The sequence below is a fragment of the Vombatus ursinus genome, unplaced genomic scaffold (genome assembly GCF_900497805.2).
Source record: "Vombatus ursinus unplaced genomic scaffold, bare-nosed wombat genome assembly UNPS02012758.1, whole genome shotgun sequence".
Lineage (NCBI taxonomy): Eukaryota > Metazoa > Chordata > Mammalia > Diprotodontia > Vombatidae > Vombatus > Vombatus ursinus.
Window position 1 is genome coordinate 259641 of NW_020952536.1, and position 18749 is coordinate 278389.

The window sequence follows — 18749 nt, forward strand, 5'->3', positions numbered from 1 at the left end:
AGAAGACCAGATACATCTCCCTTTCAGGATTATAGGGACACCATTGAGGGATTGATAGGGGCAGCACAACTGGCTAAAGCCCCCATTCTATGCTCCCCCACTGTTAGCCCCCAGTGATTAACATCTCAGTTCTACATAGCCACTAACATCAATTCATTTTTGTAAAGAGATGTGCGCTTAAAGTTATAACAGGAACAAAAGTATGAATTTTCAGTGCACACACACTTCCCTATATCACATTGGTCTCTGGGGATAGTATGTCTGGCTTTAATCTAGTTTCTACATAACATTCATTCCACCAAGTTCCCATCCAAATGCATAATCATTTCTACTTTGAGTTTTCATCTCAGGTACTACTGGGCTGGGTCCTGAAGATAGCTCCTCCCTGCTTGGGACTTTGTTGGTGGGTTAGCACAGAATCTAGACTCTTGGATTCCTAGAGTCACATACTCATGTATTCCCATATGATCCTCTTAACCTTTCAAAATCCTACAAGGTTGTAACCCTCAACCTCAACAAAAATGAAAGAAAAACACCAAGGAAAAAACTGAAGCCCATGCCGCATGTCAGCCACAGAGGGGAGAATGCCACAAGCCCTGTAGTATTTTATCTCACCAGATGCCATTAGTGAATTAGTCAAAACAAGAAGAGAGATTCAACCAAGAGAGCACTGGTCTAACCAACAGAAAGGAAGAGGAAGAAGTTAAGGACTGCAGGAGCCTCTTGTTCTGGTTATGAAACTGCAACCAACCAGAGGCCACAATCCATCATCTGGTTAACAGATTAGAACCAGTTATAAAGTGTCTACACCTGCCCCAAAGTCTCTCCAAAGAATTTCCATGACACAACTAGCCTAGAAGCAGACTCGCACAACCTTTGCCACATGGGGAAATGTATCAGCCAGGCACATCGATGGAGTCTGAGCAGACCCATGAGCACTGGGTTTATTGGTCAGTCCCCCATTACAATTGCAATGCTTGAAAATCGTATACCCAGATGTCAGCAAGGATTTGGACCAAACCTCTGATGCCATCTTTGTGGACAAGGTAGAAAAATGAGACATTGATTTTGTCTTTGTGTGAGAAAAAAAACCCTGACAGAGTTATTTCAAGTGGAATTGGCTACCTGAAGAGATAATGTGTTCTCTGTAAATGGAAGTCTTCCAGAAGAGAGTGTATCATCACTTGTTGGGGATGTTGTAGAAAAGGTCCAATCTCTAAAAATGACCTGGACTAGGTCCCTCCTGACCCAAATTGTGGGAGCCCAGAGCTATGGTCCAGACCTCCAGATTACAGTAATATGAGTTGTAGAGGAACTTCAAGGTCATTTAGTGTAACCCTTTCATTTTATAAATGAGGAAACCAAAGTCCAGAGAGGATGTTAACACTGGGAAGACTCTTATGAAAAATTAGTCAAATAGAGTTAGATTGATTTTAAATAGCTGACCCATACTTTCATAGGCTAGAAGTAACAGGAGTAGCATTTGAAGCTGTGTCTTCTGTGGGTTGGACATGATGATCTCTAGGGCTCCTGGGTTCAGATCCTAATCGTGGATGTAAATAGTAACTATTTATCTTTTGGCCAGCACCCCTGAGGATCTTCCCCTCCCAGTTTGATTTTTTTTTATTAAAAGGGCCATCCCTTGACTCATTTTTTAAAGAGGCCTATTCACTGAATGGGCATTACCTCATTCAAAGTGAGAACCTGAAAAGACCTTAGCCATGTCATCATTGCCCTGATGTCATGGTCTTCTTTGAGAATGAAGGACAAACACAAGGTAGTATGAGCTGCCTGAATGGGTACCCAACTGGCCAGTTCCAGTTGGGTAATTCAGATCATTGTCCCCTCTCCCTCTGCTTCTCCCTCTCCATCTTCCTCTCCCTCTTTCTCTTTCCCTCTCTGTCCTCCTCTCCCTCTTCTTTTCCCTCCCCCTGTCCTTCTCCTTTTCTCTCCCCCTGTCCTTCTCCTTTTCTTTTCTGGGGTTTACTGGCTAGATTTCTTTCTCAAAGACCAAGGCTTAAACCCAATTCACTCTAGAGCTTATACATTGGACAACAATAGGTCCCTGCCCAAGCACCACTTCATGGTTATTTTTGGGCCTCCTTGCTCAGAGTGAACGTAAACAGTAACCGTTTCTCTTTTGACCAGTTGGCACTTAGTTGGCATGTTATCTTATTGCTGTCATGATCTTTAATGAACTTATTTCTTTGATTTGTTCTTTGACCCATTCATTCTTTAGGATTTGGTTGTTGAGTGTTTCCAATTAGTTTTTAATCAGGGCTTCAAAGGTCCTATACTGAATATAATGTTTATTACATTATTGTCAGAAAAAGGTCCATTTAATATTTCTGCTTTTCTGCATTTGTTCATGAGGTTTTTATGCCTTAATGGTTCATTTTTGGTAAGGAGTAGTTTGCCATTTTCTTCTCCAGCTCATTTTACAGATCAGGAAACTGAGGCAAACAGGGTTAAGTGACTTGCCTAGAGTCACACAACTCATAAGTAAGTATCTGAAACTAGGTTTGAAGTCAGGAAGGTGGGTCTTCCTGACTCCAAGTTCAGCACTCCGTGCACTATGGCACCACTTAGTGGCCATTAGCATCTTATCTGCATCCATAGGATATTTGATTCAGTGTTTGCCTTGGAAGCCACTAGCAAAAAAGTTGAAGATTCAAGACTCTATGAAGAACCCTGTGAAAAAGCCACACCACACCTAAGAGGAGCATTTTAAAACTCCAGAAAAGGGACTCCCAAGAATTTTTAACCATTTTTTTCTAAGTGTGCTCTCTGAACCTTAGGCAATTTTCTCCAGGCACCATGTGCACCTGTGGGAAAGCCACTCACAGACATTTGAGGAACAAGCGTGTTTGATGCCAACTGTCAATCATGGTGGGATGCACACCAGTGAACATTCATAAGAACTAGAGCAAAATCCAATTCCTGGGGGCTGCTGATCTGGGGAAGTTAGTATACAGGTTCTGAGTCCCCAAGTCAATGAGAGGGGGAGGGGAGATGGTGGATCCAAAACATACACAGCAGAAGCGTCCTCTAACCCCTGACATTCTGCAGTCTATGATCCCCTGGTCCAAATAGTCAAGTATTTGTCCCCTTGACAAGCACCCTAGAGAAAAAAGGATTGACTTCTTGAGAACAAAACCTCCTCTGCTTCCCTGATCCTCTAATGCCCTCTCTCTCCACTCCTGAGGGGTGCAGATGGAAAAGTGTTTCCATCGTCAGTCTGAGCAGAGAAGAAAAGAGCTTGAGGCATGACTTTCCAGAAGCTCTTCTATGCACTGAGTGAGAAGGCATTCTCTTTACTTCTTCTATCCCCATGAGCCCAGATGCTTCCTCGTGGAACCTATCTTTGAAGAGTTGGTTGGGGTGCCATGGTTTTCTGGGTTTTGGCTCTCTGGGTCATCTGAAGCCCCGGACGGATGTGTAGTACTGTTCTTCTGTGGTGGGGGGGGGGGGGGGGGTTTGGCGATGGCTGGCGATCTGGAATCCCTTTGCTGATCCTGTAGGGGTGAAGGATAAAAAATCAAACACGGAAAGATCCTGGGAAGGATCTTGGGGATCTTAGCCTGACCATCAGAACCCAGTATTGGAAAGGACACTGTCTTGGTTTGTGGATGGGGAGTCTTTCACTTAGGGCTCTTTGGTGCACTTTGCTTATGCATGTGACCCACCTGTCACGGGAGGAGAGAAGAGGTCAGGTAGGTGGAACGGGGAGGGTTGTTAGGAAATACAGTGAGGAAAAAAAAAGAAATACAGTGAGGGGAAAATCTTGAGCTAGAAGTCAGAAGGTAAGGTTTCAGACCAGCCTTTTTCCCTGGGTGAACATAAGAAAGGATCTTCCCCTTCTAAGGCCTCAGCTTACCCTCCTGTAATAAGTCAGCTAAGTGATTTGCATACCTCATCTAATTGGATTCTCAAAATAATCCAGTGAATAAGGTGTTAGATGCATTATTAGCTCCATTTTACAGATGATCACAATGATTCTCAGAGACATTAAATGATTTACCCAGAGAAAATCCCATGAAGTATCAGAAATTGACTCTGAACCCTCTTCATAACTGCATATCCAGTCTACCCTGCCAAGCTTCAACTGGACTAGAGTATTTAGATGCTCTTGTAGACCATTACCCTTTCTGGGACTCAGTTTTGCCCAAAGAAAAATTAAGAGAGTTGACTAGGTAATCACTGAGATTCTTGAATAAATTTCTTTCTTCTCTTGGGCTCTGTAAAATGTGGCACCAGATAGGCCCTAAGGCTAAGCCAGTCACTGACTGTGTGACTTTAGGAGAGTCTTTTTCCCTCTCTGAGCCCTAGCTTTCTCTTCTGTAAAATGAGTTCTCTATCATTTCTTCCAAGTCTAAAACTTAAAAAAGGAAACTGTGACCTTGAGTGAGGCCCTTTCCTCTCTGGGCCTCAGTATTATTCTCTGTAAAACTTAGATGGGTCAATCCAGGTGATCACTAAGCTTCTTTTCTGCCCTGAAGGAGAGATACTGTGATGCCTTGGAAAGAATACCAGATTAGATTCAGAAGATCTATATTTGAAAACATTCAGTCATGAAGTGGCCTCAGCTAAGACACTTCCTCTCTCTGGCAATTTTTAATTTTTTTTGTCTGTGAAGTGAGTAGCTGGTACTAATTGATTTCTAAGGTAGCTTCTACCCCTAAGTCCATGATCTTATGATCCCATTACATGAAGGAATCCTTTGGGGACAGGGGAGGGAAGAGGAGGTGAAGTATGTCTTGAATCAGAGCCTTGCAATAGAGAGAATTATGGCAGAAAGGAAGTGACCAGGGCCAAACATTTTCCCACTTTAGACTCTCAGGGATATGAATGACTTTAGAGACCAGCTATTTCCAGTTACTCATTGGACAAACAAGAAAATTGGGGTTCAGAAAAGGGAGGAGACCCACCTCTATGTCCTCTTTTCGTCCTCTCTTCTTCCCATCAAACAAGTTTCTGATCTTACCACTCAGCTGAAACTTCTCTCCTTAAAATCACCAGGTTGGACAATTTCATGGATTACCTTGGGCAAGTCACTTCACCTTGTTTGCCTCAGTTTCCTCTGTAAACTGAGCTGGAGAAGGAAATGGCAAACCACTTTAGTATCTTCACCAAGAAAACCCCAAATGAGGTCATGAAGAGTCAGACACAACTGAAAAATGATGTAACAAGAAGATTATTTAATATTTTAAATCACCAAATCTACCCCACCCTCTAACTTCCCTATTTCTATTGAGGACACCACCACTGGATCTACCAGTTAGTCATACCAACTACCCAATTGCATGATTCAGTGTCAGACTCAATTTCTCACTCCTACACACACACACACACACACACCATTTCCTCCATGTTAGTTACCAAGCTTTGTATATTCTGCCTCCACTGATTCCCCTATACCCATGCCCTCTTCTCCCTTCATTTCACCACTATCCTAGCTCACGCCTGTATCTTTCATCTCCTAGACTATTACAATGTCCTACTATGTCCCCCTGCTTCCAGTCTCTTCTTTCTCTAATCTATCCTCCACAAAGTTGCCATGTTGAAAGACCTAAAATGTAGGTTTGACTAGGTCACTCTTTGGATCAAGAAACTTCAATAGCTCACATTGCCTCTAAGGTAAAATACAAAGTCTTCTCTGTTTGGCACTTCAAAGTTTTCACAATCCAGATCAAACGTGCGACTCCATGATGATTCCACATCACTCGGGCAATTTCTATTCCAGCCCAACTAGCCTAGCTTTCATTCCCTGAATGGACTATTCCATCTCCCACCTCTGCATCTTTGCAGGTAGAAACAGGAAGTACCCCCAGCCCAAAATAGCCTCATTCTCCCTCCACTGGGCCTATTGGAACTTTCAGATCTCCTCAAACTCAACTCAAGGGCCTACAAAAAGCCATCATCAAAAAATCATGAGTATTCTCACCCTGCCGTGTTCTTTGCATATATTTCATATACACAATATATATCTGATTTCTCATTGTTTCCCCATAGTAGCCTGTCAGCTCTTTGTGGTCAGGGACTATTTAATTAGTATTTGCTTCCTCTGGTACCAAGCACAGTTCCAGGAACATTCTTTTCTTTTTGGCCTGATCTGTTATTTCCTCAGTCTACGGAGTTCCCAGTGAGGAATTTCTTCTCCTTATGAAGATCAGCAACTGTTCTGAAACAGAGCCAGAGAATTAGATCTGGGGCACTGAGAGGACAAGTGATTTGTCTGAGGTCATGTAGCCAGTAGGAATCAGAGATGGGACATGAACCTGTTTCTTTATGACTTTAAGACCAGTACTCCATCCATTCAACCATCTTGCCTCTAATTCCTTGCACAAAGAGAGAGCTTATTAAAATCATTCTTGAATAGAATTTAAGCTGATGAGATCCTATCATTTCATAGATGAAGACACAGAAGCAGAGAGAGGCAAGCTCATGTCTAAAGCAACATAAATAATAAGTGATGGGAGTCGACACAGCAGAGTGAGATCTTAGCAATTTTCCCACATGTTGCCATGAAATCTTCTCCATAACAAGTGGGCAGCATTTGACATTCACTCTAATCTGAACTGCCTCAAGGAGGAAATAATACACACACACACACACACACAATTAGGTACAGAAATTAATTTTACCCACCAAGGAAGTAGGAGGGAAAGTGTTTAAAAGAAAGGAATGGGGATAAGAGGGAGGGTGGATTAAAGGAGATAATGGGTAGTGGTCAGAAGCAAAACAGACTCTTGAGGAAGGGACAGAATAAAAAAGAAGGATATATATTTAAGAGAATAGGATGGAAAGAAATACACAGTTAGCAATTATAACTAAATGGGAATAGGATAAACTCACCCAGAAAATGAAAGAGGAAATCAGAATGGATTAGAAATCAGAATCCAACAATATGTTGTTTACAAGAAATATACATGAAACAGAAAGATACAGATAAAGTTAAAATAAGAATATGGGGCTAAATGTATTTATGTTTCAGCTAAGTAAAAAGGACAGAGGTGGCAATCATGATCTCAGACAAAGCAAAAAACAAAAATTGACCTAATCAAAAGATCTAGTCAAGAAAACTACATTTTGCTGAAAGGTACTATAGCCAATGAAGTAATATCAATGTGTATATATACCAGATGGCATAGCATCTAAATTTTTAAAGGAAAATTTAATAAGTTATAAAAGAAAATAGACAGTAAAATTATAATAGTGGGGGAACCTCAAATTGCCCATCTCAGACCTAGATGAATTTAACTAAAAAAAAACAGGAAAGAAATGAAAAAGATAATTAGAATTTTAGAAAAATTTGATGTGATAGACCTCTGGAGAATACTGGATAGGAATAGAAAGTAACATACCTAATTCTTAGCTGTGCATGGTACCTTCCCAAAAATCAACCATTAAGGCATAAAAACCTCACAAACAAATGCAGAAAAGCAGAAATATTAAATGGATCTTTTTCTGACCATAATGTAACAAATATTATATTCAGTATAGGACTTTTGAAGCACTGATCAAAAATTAATTGGAAACACTCTACAACAAAATCCTAAAGAATGAATGGGTCAAAGAACAAATCAAAGAAATAAGTTCATTAAAGATCATGACAACAATAAGATAACATGCCAAAATTTGTGGGCTGTAGCAAAAGCAGTAGTTGGGGGATATTTTCTGTCTCTAAATGCTTATATGAATTTTTTTAAAAAGAGAGAAAGAGAAAATCAGTGAATTGGACATGCAAATAAATAGCAGGAGTCACTTTTGAATGTCTAACTCCAGCTACTTTGACTTTTAGTGGGTGGAAATAGGGTTTCAGTAACATAGTCAGCTCACTCACCAAAGCGACTCTTTCAGGAACCTGATTGATAGAGTCCATCTCCTTCCTGTCCTGGACATCTGGGTCTTCTACCTGCTGCTTCATCTTCCTTAGGAACTTCACCCTGAAGGAATGAGCCCAACATTTGACAGGATCCTTGGTCCCTTCCACTCTCCAATTCCACCCCTGCAGAGGTCTCTCTTCCCTTTCCTTATGTTGCCTCCCCATTCACCATGCCAGGATAAGAAAGAGGGTAAGGAGGGGCATGATCCCAGATCCCAAAAGTGCCCCTCTGCATAATGTGAGGGTGTCTGGCTTTGTTCTAGCTGCAGAGAGAGAAGATTAGGTAAGAGAGACTCTCTCAGGACCCAGGCATTCTGTCCTTTGTCCTCCCCCACACACCCTTATCTAAACTTCCACTAAGACTTGAAGCTTTATTAAAACAATCTTCATGACTCTCTTGGGAGTTCCATAGTGCAAATATTATTCTCTCTATTTTGCAGAAAAGGATACTGTGGCTCAGAGAGGAGAAGGGATTTACCAGAGGTCAGGCAATGAGATGGGCCAAGTTTTAGGTTTACCTTTCCTGCAACCACATTCAGAGGTCTTTGGCAGTCCACACTGCTTCTCACGCTTTCTAAATTTTTTCCATATCACTGAAACCTCAGACCTTCCTGTGAATTGAATTTGTTTATCTACTTGGACATAGAGAGCCATTGCCTCCAAACTCTAATTTCTTCCCCTCCCTCCCCACCACATTTCTTCACCTCTGTTCTTATATCTGGATGCCACTTGCCCCCGATCTCCTATTTCCTTCCTACATCCCAGGAATCTGGGTCCAGGTCCCATTACCCTCAAAAACCCAGGCCCCCTGCCCCATAGTACTCTCCTCCATCAGACACTAGTAGGATGCTAAGGCTCAACATTCCATGTTGGTTCTTCCCAACATGATTGGGAGGTTGAGGCAAAGGTTGTCAGGCTTCCCCCTCAGGTTCAAACTGTTGTTGGCCCAGGGCCCGGAGGTCTCTTGACTTTAAGATATACCACAAGTATAATTATTATTATTATTATTACTATTACTATTATATAGATAAAGAAATTGGAATCCAAAGCAATGGTGTGACAGATGACCTGGGTTTCAATGCTGGTTCCACTGCTTGCTCCCTATGTGACCTTGGTCAAATTGCTTCACTTACCTGGGCTGCAACTTCCTTCTTTGTAAATTGAGGAGCAGGAGGTGGACTTGATCTATTCCGAGGACCCTCCTAGATTGGAATGAGGATCCCCTGACAAACTGATGAGCCTATGGGATGGGCTGAGGAAGGGTCAGAGGCCACATTCAAGCCCAGGACGCATGACCCCAAATCCTGTATACCTGCCTCCTCTGCTATGCTGGACACTACCTTGTTGTCTTTCTCCAGAAATCTGCACCTTCCAAATGTTCCTGGTATTCTGTCTCCCAGACACATATTTCCCCCCCATCTACCCACTTATTAGATCTCATTATTATTGTAGACTCCAGGTATCCTACCCTCCAACACTCACAGGTTATTCTGAGCTGGACAGTTCTCTCTGTGCTCACTTTAGCCCCAGGGAAAGTCATCTGACATGTGAGGTTGGTGCCATGGTCCTAGAGCTTTGGCATGAGGGACAACCCAGAGAAAGACTCCCAGGGGAAGTCCTGGCTGCATCCCTGGGTAGAGACAGCAGCCTCTGTCCAGGAGAAGTTGGGGGGTGTCCCCTCCCCACACATCCAGAGGGCTGCACAGATCAGGGTCACCAGCTGACCCTCCTCTAGAGCCTCTGGAATATATATGGTTGACTTCTCTATCAGGGCTGGGGGTGAATAAAGAAAGTGAGCTGGGTGCTGGAGAAGAGACCCCAGCTTCCCAGACCCTCCATTAGCTAATAGCCTTAGGTCAATCCTTTAGATGATGCTGGGGTGTCCTAGCACTAAGGTGACCACTCCCAGCCCCAGTTCTGTCCTGAATCTTCAGCATCTGAGCCACTCTGCTCTGCCTGTGGTTTTGTTTTTTCCCACAGTGGTTCCCCCATTTGGTGATGGCCTTAAGACCATCCCCCATACTCACCATCTCCTTACCTCAGGTGTCCCTTCCTCCTCTGACATCCCTGGCTCTCTTTCTAACTCTCAGGGCATTCAGGAGAGTACTCAAGGCCTGAATCATTCATTCATGCCTGGGGTCCTATTTATCTACAAAGATGATGCCAAAGGGTCCCCCCTCCTCCACCTCTCATGCCCTCCATTCATTCCCCAGCTTTGTTACTTGCTCTGATTCAAATCCCTGTGGACCCATGGGGTCCTTCCCTTAGGACATGGATCTTGAAAGGCTTAAGAGATCAAGGGCTCTCCCTGCTCTGTGGCTTGGCTCCCTTTCCTGTCATACTTCTCACATTCAGATTGGATTTATATTTCAGTTAATTGAATTTTATTTTCACTTCCCTCTCTATCTGAAAAAAGCATTGCCCACTGTCTCCTTTCTGAGCATCTGTGATATGCAATGAGCAGTTATTCTTCTGAGGGTTCCCACAACAAGTGAAATCGCCCCCTTGACTCCTCCTGAACCTTCCACCTCGGGTCATTTGTAGCCATAGGATTTTCTGTATCAGTGTTGGCCCCATCCTTAAACCAGGATCTAAAAGCCCAAGAAACACTGGTCAGAGGGTGAGAGAAATTGCAAAGGATGTTGATGCACAGACCGTCCTGTACTGTCACTGATCCTGGGACACACACCCAATACCCTGGATGCTGGGACAGGGACCCTGTGGGCAGAGACAGATTCAGGCAACAATAGTGATCTCAACAGAGAATATCAGAGCTTGGAAGGACCTTGGAGAGCTAAGTCAAAGCTAGGAATGACCAAGCCTTAGAACATTGAAAATAGGAGAGCTAAAATGAACCTCACTTAGAAGATAGAACTTCAGAGAAGGTAAAAACATTAGAGTTCACTTAATCTGACCCCCTTATTTACTGACAAGGAAAACAAGCACCAGAGAGATTTTGGTGATGTGGCCAAAAATCTCTACGCCAATTTCAGAAGCAGGATTCCAGCCAAGGACGATGATATTTCCACCATCCCATATTCCCCAGGCTTATGGGAGTGTCCTTGCATGTTCCCACCCCTACCATGTTCCTACTCACCCCGCAAGGAGAGTAGAAACAGAAGCAGCCACATCTCTGAGCCAGGAGAGGGCCAGGCTTTATCTGGACACTGGGTCGTTTCCCAGGCCTCTGTCCCAAGAAGGATTAAGAACAAAGGTGAAAACAGAATGGAAAATTCAGATGGGTTCCCTGCCTCCTTGAAGAACAGTGTCTGAAATAAGATGGGAGTTGAGGGCCCAAAGGAAATTTTCACTGTCTTCTCGTATGGCTCCCCTGATCACCTTACCCCAGCTGATATTGTCCAGTGTAAGGCCAGGAACAAGTCCGATAAAGCTGTAGCAATGTGTGTATGGGAAAGGGGTGATAAAAATAGAAAAGGGGGAAGTCCCAACTTTCCCCAACCCAGAAAAAGAGAGAAAAAAGAGAAGTGAAAGTCCCAGGCAGAAATACATACTATCTAGATGTGCAGAATAGCCTAAGGCCACAACCAAGAGGCAGGCCTAGAGTCAAGAAGACCTAAGTTTAAATCTAGACCTTCATGTACTTACTAGCTGTGTGACCCTGGGCAGGTCACTTAATCACTGTCTGCCTCAGTTTCCTCATCTATAAAATGTGAATAATAATAGCACCTACCTCCCAGGGTGGTTGTAAGGATCAATTGAGATAATATTTATAAAGCTCTTAGCCCAGTAAATAGCACATAGTAAGCACAAGATGAATATTAGCTATTGTTATTATTACCTCCCAATGACAGAGAACTAGCTTCGTCCTGAAGGAGGCCACTCCACTGGCGGATAGTTCTTTTTTTTTTTTTTTGTTCATTTGCTTGTTTATTTTTAACAAACACATATTATCTCTCCATACCACTTCCCCTCCAAGTGAAAATTTTACTAATGAAAAAATTAAACCCTCATAGCAAATAAGCCAGGTCCAGCAAAACAAATTCCTAATATGGTTATGCCCCAAAATGTGTGTCTCATTCTACATTTTAAGTCCTTCACCTTCCTGAGAGGTGGTAGGTGACCTGTCTCATTTTCAGGCCACTGAATCAGAGTTTATCATTTTATTGACCAGATTTCTCAGGTCTTTTAAGGTTGTTTTTCTTTAGAATGTTGTTGTAATTGTAAAAATTGTTTTCCTGGTTCTGCCCATTTCACTCCAAAACGATTCATAAAAGTTTGCCCAGTTCCCTCTAAAAAAATTGTTTATTTTTTCATCTCTTATGGCACAATAACATTCCATTCCATTCATATGTCATAATTTCCGTCTTTTTTCTGAGAGGTAGATCTTCCCTCCCCCCCCATTAGTTTCCAGTTTGGGGTTAATATCGAAAGAGCTGCTATACATATTTTTGTACAAGTAGATTTTTGTACAAGTAGAAAGGAAAATTTCTTTGATTTCTTTGGGGTATCAGCCTGCTATCCTGAATGACCAGACCAATTCACAACTCCACCAACAATGCACTAGTGTGACTATTTTCCTGTGGACCCTCTCTTACTTGTCAGATTCTTCTTGTGACATCTTTGCTAACATGATGAGTTCAGGTAGCAGATCAGAGAGGTTTTCATTTGCATTTCTGTGATTAATAGTAATTTAGAGCATTTTTTTCTCACTCGATTCTTGGAAGAAGTCATATGTTTTGACCAGATGTTTTGATTCCCCTTTCAATTTTACTTCAGATCTTCTGGACTTGTCCACCATGCCACAGCTGCCATCTTCCCCTAGACCTCCCCTCAGTGTCTTGGGCCTCCTTGCCTGGACCATCCCTCTATCATGTCAGCCTTCTTCTCCCATTTGTGAATTCCTTCTGGGGCCTCCATTTTGAGGAGCAATCATGTTTGGCCAGACTTTATTTCCCTCAAAGCTCTGCTTTTGACTTTATAGACTTTGCCACCATGGTACTTGGGAACCATCTCACTCTAGAATTTTCCTCATCCTCACGCTGAAACATACCCCTGCCATACCAGCCTCATTCTGTGTGTGAGTTCCTCCCAAGGCCTCCATTGATGGGATGGATTGGGGAAAGGAGAGCAGACTTTCTAGACTTCAGCACTATCCCACCCTTCCACCCACAGCCCACCCTACCTCCAGAGGACATCTTCCTCCACTCCCTGCTTTTTAGCTACCTTTTGAATGTTCTCTTCCCTCATTCAAATATAAGCTCCTTGAGGTAAGGAGCTATCTTTCATTGCTTGTATTTGTATCCCATGAGTTTAGCAGAGTGTCTGGCACATAGTAAGGGCTAAAAATGCCTTTTGCTTCTTTGACCATTTATCTCTTGAGGAATGGCTCTCTATTTTATATATTTTTATCAATTCCATAGATAAAAAGATGATAGACAGGACAGAGAGACAGAAATAGAGAGGAGACAGAGAGAGAGAGACAGAGACAGACAGAGACAGAGAGAGAGAGAGAGAGAGAAAGATGGGCGGGAGGCACTTTGGGGCCTGTTGCAATTCCTCATTAGTTACCCCACCCCAGGAGGAGGGTCTTTGCCTGGATCAGCCATTTAACAAGCCCTCTCGGTACTCTGTTTTTGTTTTTGTTTTTGTTTTTCTTTGCGAGGCAATTGAGGTTAAGTGACTTGTCCAGGGTCACATAGCTAGTAGATGTCAAGTGTCTGGTCTGAGATAGGATTTGAACTCAGGTCCTCCTGACTCCAGAGCTGTTGCTCTATCCACTGCACCACCTAGCTGCCTCTCCTCCTGGTACTCTTGCTAGGCCTACCCTAGCTCCTTATCAGTTGTTTCCCTGCCTTCCTTTCCAATTCAGGTAACCCCACTGGCTGATGCTCTAGGAGGACTCAGCCCCGAGGCTTACACATTGATTGAGGCTGAATCCTTGACTGGAACCACCATATTGTGAGAAGGCCCAGCTAGCTATACTGCTCTTTCAATACTACCAGCTTACTCTCCAGCCTTTACCATCTCCATACCAGCTGCCTGGGCCCCAGAGGATGATGCAACCTGCTTGAACTTGTTCCTTAATGATTAGCATACTCCCACTCTATCATACTCTCCCCAACCCAGTGATTCTGAAACCCAGGCTGTCATACCAATCTCATTCCCCATTCACTTCAACCCAATTCCATCAATGTCCCATTCAAGATCTACCCACCCTTTTCACCGTGCTCTCTGGAATAGCTTCTCTAAAGAAAACAAACTAGCCTTCATCTTAAACTTTTCCTTTCTCACCTCTTCCATCTTCTTACACCCACTGAGACCTGACTCCCTCCTGATAACACAGCATTCCTACCATTTCTAGAACTGTTTACACTTTTACTCACACCCCCTGAACTCACTCATTTTGGTGGAGAACTCGAAATATCCCTTGCTTCTCATTGCCACTTCCAGACTGTCTCTCTCTTTCTCTATCACCATCACTCATTACTCTAAGCAGTAATTTCTTCCTCTCCTCCTTTAAGGCTCATTCAATCCATATTTCTCAGTCAATCAAAATTCTTGTAGGTGTTATCTACTGACCTCTAGGATCCTTTCCTCAATGAGTTCAGTGCCTGGCTCATAATCTTTCTCTCTTCCTCAGCTCCTGCCCTCCTCGAAAGGGGCTGCAACATAAATAGCTTCTCCGGTCAAACACTCTCATCTCTCAGTTCCTCCACCTACTCATTTTCCATGAAAATGCCTTCCACTCCACCTCAGTTATGCACTGGGATGGTCATACCCTTGATCTTGCCATAACCTAAGAGAATATTTTTGTACCATTCCATGGTTATAAACAGTGACATTCTTTTGTCTGATCAGAATTATTTGTCATTCCACCTTTCCCTCTACCTTACAAGCTGAAACTTGTACTTCACCCTCAGAGATCTACAATCCTTTCAGGGCTCAACTCTTCCCCAGGCCAATGCCATTGTACTGGTTCAATTGATCTCCCTTCCCAATCTTGAACCCTTGGTGACACAATTCAACTTTATGCTATCCTCTTCTTTTGATTCCCTTGCCCTTTATCAGAGACATCTAGAAGGCAGAATGGATAGAGTGCTGAAGTTGGGCTCAGAAAAACCTGGATAAGCACCTTAGATAATCCTGAGATGAATGACTGAGAGGAGTAAATCATTTAATCTCTTTTAGCCTCAGTTTTCCAATCTGTGAAATTGGGGAAATAGTAGGACCTACTTCACAGGGTTATGGTGAAGGTCAAATGAGATAACATATGTAAAGTTCTTAGCAAACCTTAAAGTGCTATCTAAATTCTAGTTATTATTATTATTATCCTACCATTGATTTTGCCATGCCAACCTCTAGCCTAGGATTACTCTGACCATCTCCAGCCTTCAATGCTATTCCAGTGCTATTGAACCAAGCTAGAGGAAATCAGGAAACCATGCTGCCTGTATCCACTACAAATACACACACACACACACACACACACACACACACACATAATATATAACTTAATCTCAACTGAAGCAAGGCAAATCTTTTACTCCTCCCTAATCAGTTCACTATCCCACTCACCACAGCAGCCCTATCAAGTTTTTTTATCCCTTCTCAAATCTCCCATGGCTGCCCCTCCTACTGTCCTTTTAGCTGAGAACCTTGCCTCATATTTCACTGAAAAAATTGAGGCTACTCACTGAGGGCTCTCTTCTCCTCTTCTCACTTTATTCAGATGTCTTCCCCTACTATCTCCTCCTTCATTCCTGTCTCACATGAAGAGGTTGGCACTCTCCTTGCCAAGACAACCCCTACATGTACAAGTAATTCTACTCCATCCTCCCTTCTCCAGATTGCTCCCTCTATATTCCTCACTTTCTCACTTCTTTTCATCCTCTCCCTGTCCACTGGCTACCTCCCTGGTGCCATACCCATATCATCACCACACTCAAAAATCCCTCCCTTGGTCCCTAATATTCCTCCTAGCTGTTTTCTCATATCTGTCCTCCATTTTTTGACTAAACTTCTTGAGAAGACCACCTACAATTACTGCCTCCACTTCCCTTTTTTTTTTTAACTCTATTAACTATCTGTAGTCTGGCTTCAAAACTCAACATTCAACTGAAAATGCTCTTTCTTAATGAGCAAATATAATGGTATTTTCTCAGTCCTCACACTCTTGACCTCTTTGAGGCTGGTGTTATTGTTGATAACCCTCTTCTCAGTTTCTTCTCTCTAGGTTTTCATGAATCCTCTCTCCTGGTTATTCTCCTGGCTCTCTCTTTTATCTCACCTAGTGATAATGGACATCCCCCAAAGCTCTGACCTGAATCATCTTCTCTTCTTCTATCCTATTTCACCTGATGATCTCATCAGCTCTAACAGAATTAGTTATCATCTTCATGATAGATTCACAGATGTCTTTGTCCCTAACCCCAAACATTCTCCATACCTCCAGTCATTTTTGTCTTTTTTAAAATCAATTTATTTTGAATTATCAAAAATCACTTCCATAAGCTTTTAAGTTTTAAATTTTTCTCCCCCTCCCCCTCCATCTTCCTCTCTCAGATGGTACACAATCTGATATAGGCTATACATAAACATTCCTATTAAACATATTTTCACATTAGTGATGTTGTAAGTAAGAATTAGAATTAATAGGAGGAACCACCAGAAAGAGGAAACAAAACACAACAGAAGAAGAAAAAATAGCAAATAGTATGCTTTGATCTGCATTCAAATCCCATAGTTCTTTATTTGGATATGGATAGCATTTTCCATCATGAGGCTTTTGGAGATGTCTTAGATCCTTGTTTTGCTGAGAAGGGTTAAGTTTATCAATATTAGTCATTACATAATGTGGCTATTACTGTGTACAACATTCTCTTGGTTCTGCTCACTTCACTCAGCATCAGACCATACAAGTCTTTCCAGGTTTTTCTGAAGTCAGCCTGTTCATCATTTCTTATAGCACAATAGTATGCCATTACATTCATATACCACAACTTGTTCAACCATTCCCCAATTGATGGGCATCCTCTCAATTTCCAATTCTTTGCCACCACAAAAAGAGCTGCTATAAATATTTTTGTACATGTGGGTTATTTTCCCAGTTGTATGATCTCTCTGGGATATAGCCCTAGAAGTGCTATTGCTAGGTCAAAGGGTATGCACATTTTATAGCCCTTTGGGCATAGTTCCAAATTGTTCTCCAAAATGGTTGCATCATTTCACAACTCCACCAACAATGCATTAGTGTTCCAATTTTCCCACATCTTCTCCAATATTTATCATTTTCCTGTTTTGTCATGTTGGTCAATCTGATAGGTGTGATGTGGTACCTCATTTTTTTGCATTTCTCTAATCAATACCGATTTAGAGCATTTTTTCATATGACTATAGATGGCTTTAATTTCTTCATCTGAGAACTGCCTGTTCATATCCTTTGACCATTTATCAATTGGGAATGACTTGTATTCTTATAAAATTGACTTAATTCTCTATATCTTTTTGGAAATGAGGCCCTTATCAGAGAAACTGGTTGTAAAAATTCTTTCCCAATTTTCTACTTTCCTTCTAATCTTGGTTGCATTGACTTTGTTGGTGCAAAACGTTTTCAATTTAATGTAATCAAAGCTATCTATTTTGTATTTCATAATGTTCTCATCTCCTGTTTGGTCATGCATTCTTCTGTTCTCCATAAATCTGACAGGTAAACTATTCCTTGCTCTCCCAGTTTGCCTACCATATCAGCCTTTATATCTCAATCATGAACCTATTTTGACTTTGTTTTGGTATATGGTATAAGATTTTGATCTATGCCTAGTTTCTACCATACTCTTTTCCAGTTTTCTCAGCAGTTTTTGTCAGAGTGAGTTCTTATCCCAGAAACTGGGGTCTTTGGATTTATCAAACAATATATTACTATGGTCATTGACTGCTGTGTCTTGCATACTTAACCTATTCCATTGATCCACCACTCTATTTCTTAGCCAGTACTAAGCAGTTTTGATGATTGCTGTTTTATAATACAATTTAAGATCTGGAATGGCTAGGCCACCTTCCTCTGCATTTCTTTCATTAATTCCCTTGATATTCTGGACCTTTTGTTATTCCAAATGAATCTTTTTATTATTTTTTCTAACTCTATAAAATAATTTTTTGGTAGTTTGATTGGTATGGCACTAAATAAGTAAATTAGCTTAGGTGGATTTCATACCTCCAAGTCTTGCACTTCCAACTGCCTATCAGATATCATAAACTAGCTGTTCCAGAGAATATCTAGTTAAATTTTAAATGTCCAAAATTAAACTCATCTCCTTTCCAAAGTGTCTCTTCTTTTTAACATCCCTCTTACTATCAAGGGCTCCACCATCCTACCAGTCACCCAGATACACAACTCAAGGTATCATCCTTTATTTCTCACTTTACCTTACCCCTGACATCTAATCAGGTTCCAACTCCTGCCATTCCTTCAGTCTCAACATCTCTCACATGTGCCCCCTCCCCTTTGTCTGACACTGTTATCTCCCTGGTCCTATGTATCATTACATCATTTCTGGATTATCACAATAAATCTGGTGGTCAGTCTTCTTGACTGAAGTGTCAACATTCCAGTCTATTCTGTAGCCACCTATCAAAGTGATTTTTCTTAAACCTCAGGTTTGAGCATGTCACCCTTTTATTCAATAAACTACAGTGACTCTCCTTCACTTCGAGGATCAAATATAAAATCCTCTGTTTGGCTTCTAAAGATTCTAAGTCTTTCATAACTTGACCCATTTTCACTTTGTCAGGCTTTTTACACCTTACTCCCTTCCACATGTTCTACCATCCAGTAACACTGGCCTCCTTGCAGTCCCTCACTCAAGATGTTCCATCTTTCAACTCTGTGTTTTCACTGGTTTTC

At 41.9% G+C, this 18749-nt stretch overlaps 2 long non-coding RNA genes and 1 pseudogene across 2 annotated transcripts; all 3 read right to left on the reverse strand.

The window, feature by feature from the left end:
* Positions 1-2849: 2849 nt before the first annotated feature.
* Positions 2850-5081, reverse strand: LOC114040199. The gene is made up of 2 exons (XR_003568747.1): positions 4929-5081; positions 2850-3515 (listed from the first exon to the last, which is right to left on the reverse strand). It is a non-coding gene; the product is annotated as an uncharacterized LOC114040199 (long non-coding RNA).
* Positions 5082-5951: 870 nt separating this feature from the next.
* On the reverse strand, positions 5952-9321 carry LOC114040198. The gene is made up of 3 exons (XR_003568746.1): positions 9019-9321; positions 7844-7946; positions 5952-6181 (listed from the first exon to the last, which is right to left on the reverse strand). It is a non-coding gene; the product is annotated as an uncharacterized LOC114040198 (long non-coding RNA).
* A 17-nt stretch (positions 9322-9338) lies between these two features.
* On the reverse strand, positions 9339-11016 carry LOC114040171 (annotated as a pseudogene).
* Between the last annotated feature and the right edge of the window lie 7733 nt (positions 11017-18749).